The 4,474-nt window shown below is 41.9% G+C and overlaps 1 pseudogene; it reads left to right on the top strand.

Moving 5' to 3' along the window:
- The first annotated feature begins 1,094 nt into the window (after nucleotides 1-1,094).
- On the top strand, nucleotides 1,095-4,246 carry LOC147114327 (protocadherin-10 pseudogene; annotated as a pseudogene).
- Nucleotides 4,247-4,474: the final 228 nt, after the last annotated feature.

Genomic DNA, 4,474 nt, shown 5'->3' with positions numbered 1-4,474 from the left:
TGAGTGGCTTGCTAGGCCATTTCGAGTCAACCACATTGCTGTGGGTCTGGAGTCACGTGTAGGCCAGACCAGGTAAGCACGGCAGATATCCTTCCCTAAAGGACATTAGTGAACCAGATGGGTTTTTGCAACAATCGACAATGGTATCATGGTCACCATTACTAAGACTAACATTTAATTCCAGAATTAAATTAAATTGAATTTAAATTCCACCAGCTGACAGAGCATTTGACTGAGCCTCGGGCTTACCAGTCTAGTGACATATCCACTATGCCACCGCCTCCCACTGGTGGCAATTTAGCGACACTTTATCTGGGTCTTGACTATTACTAAAATGCAGTTGGAAATAAAGGTTTCGTGCTCAGTCTCTCCTGCAAGATGTAGGAAAGGACTATTATGAATGTCTCAGGCTAAACATAAACCAATCTAGACAGCTTGCTAAAGGAGCACAATGTGTGAAGTTTATCGAGAATGCGATGCCAAACTGTTGTTATCTGACTGGAAGAAAACCTTTTTTTCAGTGGAACAAGCACGCTCTCTAGTTTTGTGATGTTTTAATGCACTGAAAACACTCCTGTCTTTTAGATTTTACATTCAGAATGTAAGTTACAATCACATTTTGCTAATGTTTAATTTAGTGCAAAATAGTTGTGAGGAAATTGTGCTTAAGAAAAATAGAAAAAAAACTTCTTCGAAAACTCCAATATTAGCTAGAATTGTCTTCACATGATGGCTATTGAACAGCTTATTATAAAATGCACTAATTTCTTAAAAAGATTGCCAAATTATTTCACAGCTTCCATGGTGCTGCGCGAGATTAGGAGATTCACCCATCTATCACCGAATGCTATTATGGGTAATGCATAGGCTGTGGCAGGTGAGGTACTAATAATTTTGAGATACATGGATGACAATATGTCGATGAACCATCTGCGACTATTAGTGATGTCGAAGATGACGTGAGCAACCGCAGAATTTTGGCAGCATATAGTATGTTATATAGACGTAAAAAGTAAGACTACAAAATGAAATTGAAATTTTGTGTGCGTTAGTCTGGATATTTGCAATTGTGCACTCGTAAATATAACGGTCGGTAGATGATTTTAAAAATCGAGACAGTCTAGCTTTAAGAATGATTGCTGCAGTTATTGGTTGAGACTCTTCGTGTCGCTGTCTACCAATAAGGAGACGAGACGATGCGAGAGATCAACCCCCTCCTCCGCCAGGAAAACACAGAACAGATTTGAAGAGACAGACGGTGCCTGCGTTTATGCTGTGCGGCCATGTTCAGAAAAATCTGCCCAGATTGAGTCTTTGCATTTCAAGGTTCAGTATTAGTACCTAGATATATATTCGAATCACTGTTGTGAAATAAGAGACAAGTTAATATAATCGATTGTCAGACATTACGATATTTTGCTACAAAATCCAGCCCAGGACAATGGCGAATGCACTGATGATCGGGGCGTCTTTCATTTTCCTGCTTTGTGTGTCGGACCTGGTTTCGGGACAGATTCGCTACTCGATTCCCGAGGAGCAGGAGCACGGGGCTTTTGTTGGGAATATCGCTGAGGATTTAAAACTAAACGTTTGGGAATTATCGACCCGTAAGTTTCGGCTGGTGTCTGATGAAAGGAAGCAATACATGGAGGTGAATCTGGAAAATGGGATTTTATTTGTGAATGAAAGAATCGACAGAGAACAGCTTTGTAGACAAAGCTCTACCTGTTTCCTTTCTTTTCAAATAGCGCTCGATAATCCTTTCGAAATACATCCCGTTACAGTGGAGATACTAGATGTAAATGATAATTCGCCTAGCTTTACAAAGAGCGGATTTTCCTTGCAGATCAGTGAGTTAATTGCGCCGGGCGCGCGCTTCCCTCTCGAGAGCGCGCGTGATCCGGATGTGGGCACAAACTCAATCAGCACTTACCAGATCAGTCCAAATGAGCACTTCGGTATTAAATTGCAGACAAGAAGGGATGGAAGTAAAAGTGCAGAGCTGTTATTAGAGAAGTCCTTGGACCGTGAACAACAGTCAATCTTTACTCTTGTACTGACGGCCATTGACGGTGGGATTCCCCACAGATCTGGCACAGCTCGGATTGTGGTCACTGTATTGGACGCGAACGATAACCCACCTGTATTCGATCATGAAATCTACAACGCGACAGTAGTAGAAAATGTCGCCCAAGGTACCTTGGTGATAAAAATTAACGCTGCTGATTTAGATGAAGGGGCGAACGCTGAACTAACATATTCTTTCATCAATCACGTTTCCCAAAGAATGCGCGAGCTGTTCAAATTGGACCCGGAAACTGGAGAGATCAGAGTTCAAGGAGTACTGGATTTTGAGGAATCAAATGTTTATGAACTTGATGTACAAGCTGTGGACAATGCACCAGTCGGTATAGCAGGACACGCCAAAATTATGGTCGATATAATAGATACGAATGATAACGCACCCGAGCTAGACGTGACCTTGGTGTCAAGTGCGGTGCGGGAAGATGCATCTCCGGGGACTGTGATAGCTGTGTTCAGCGTATCGGATCCGGATTCTGGTGAATATGGACAAGTTCAGTGTCAGGTTCCAGGGAACATTCCGTTTAAGCTCGAAAATCCTTTGAGAAACAACTATAAGTTGGTTACCAATGGTATTCTGGACAGTGAAACGGCCCCTGTGTACAACATCTCCATTTCAGCCTGGGACGGAGGGTCTCCCCCTCTTTCAACAAGTAAAACCATCTTGGTTTCGGTAACCGATGTAAATGACAACGCACCGAGGTTTACACAATCCTTATATAATGTGTATTTGATGGAAAACAACACTCCGGGTGCTTCTATATTTGATGTTACCGCTTTGGATGCTGATTTGGATCAGAACGGGGAAGTCTCCTATTCTATTCTGGAGAATCAGGTGCAAGAAATGTCTGCGTCTGCTTACGTCACTATTAACTCCAAAAATGGGAACATCTACGCGCTGCGCTCCTTTGACTATGAGCAACAGAAACATTTCCAGGTCAAAGTTCAAGCCCAGGATGCTGGATCTCCCCCACTGAGCAGCACTGCCAGCGTGAATGTTATCATCTTGGACCAAAATGACAATGCACCGGTTATTGTTTCACCTGTAACGTGGAACAATTCCGCATCAGTGGAGATTTTGCCCCAGTCAGTGTATCCAGGATACTTGGTCACCAAGGTAATCGCCACTGATGCCGATTCCGGTCAGAACGCACGGCTTTCCTACCAGCTATTGGAGGCCACTGACCCCAGTCTGTTTACTGTGGGGCTTCTCTCTGGGGAAATCAGAGCAACTCGACGTTTAAGGGACCAAGACATCACCACAGAAAGACTGGTCATCTGTGTGAAGGACAATGGACAGCCGAGCCTCTCCAGTACGGCCACAATCTCATTTTCAATCTTATCTAATATTACTGAAAAATCCTCTGAAGGAACGGATACACCCAGACAGTCGGAATATTTTTCGGGTCTAAATCGTTATTTAATCATCATTTTAGGGTCAACTTCCTTCTTGTTTCTTGTAATCATCACTTTTCTTGTCACCCTGAAGCTTAAACAAGACAGAACTTTTGATGAAAATGACAGCTCTACAGTTTGTTGCGACAGGCGAAGGAATTCCAATGATGCTTTTAATCGGAGACCTGCACCAAATGAACTATTTAATTATACCGGACCTGCTCAGGCTGAAGGTTATCGTTATACCGTGTGTTTATCTCCAGAATCATCCAAAAGTGATTTTCTCTTTCTTCAGCCCTGTCATCCAACCTTGCCTTTCAATGATTTGGGTGTTCGGGACATCAAAGCAACCAAATAATTCAGAAGCAATTTCTATGCTGGGAATGGCAATTAATTCACTTTGGTGAAGAGCTATGTGCTATGTGTTGAATTTTGAGGAAACGTTTTTTGTATATACCTAAATCCTCACATTGGTAGTAGTACGATTGAAAGGCCAAATTGCTCACTCCCGTTCCAATGATCCTACATATTAGGGATGCTGAATATTCCCGCCGCTTTTCTGACAACCCTGAAGAACACATACTGTAGTAACGTGAGCATGAAAGCTGACTCTTATTTGTTCCAATTTCTGTTTTGATGAATTACCTATCAATGTGTGCCTCTCTCATTCCTCTCATCGCTGCTATGCCGTGTGGTTAATCGCATGTATATTAAATTGCTTTGTATCACAGAGGCATAATTTTAGGGCTTGATGCGTATTCAGCAGTGACTTTAATAGTGAGGTTTCATAGAACGAAATTCTTTCTTTCAAACTGAATTCAAGTATTTGGTTTTATCAGTGTACGCCTTGAGAACGTTGGCGCTTTTCAGTAAATACCTCCGTCTGAAAATGGTACATATTTTGCATAAATAAATTATATAGTAATTAAATTGAAAATGTTAAAGATAAATAATGCCTGAGCTTTGCTCCAGACTTGATGTAAAATACAGTTTTATT

Source organism: Somniosus microcephalus, chromosome 8 (genome assembly GCF_052327205.1).
Source record: "Somniosus microcephalus isolate GS21.2 chromosome 8, FLI_Smic_1.0, whole genome shotgun sequence".
NCBI classification, from domain to species: Eukaryota; Metazoa; Chordata; class Chondrichthyes; order Squaliformes; family Somniosidae; genus Somniosus; species Somniosus microcephalus.
The sequence above is the reverse complement of the archived record's forward strand: the minus strand, read 5'-3'. Positions and strand labels throughout refer to the sequence as shown.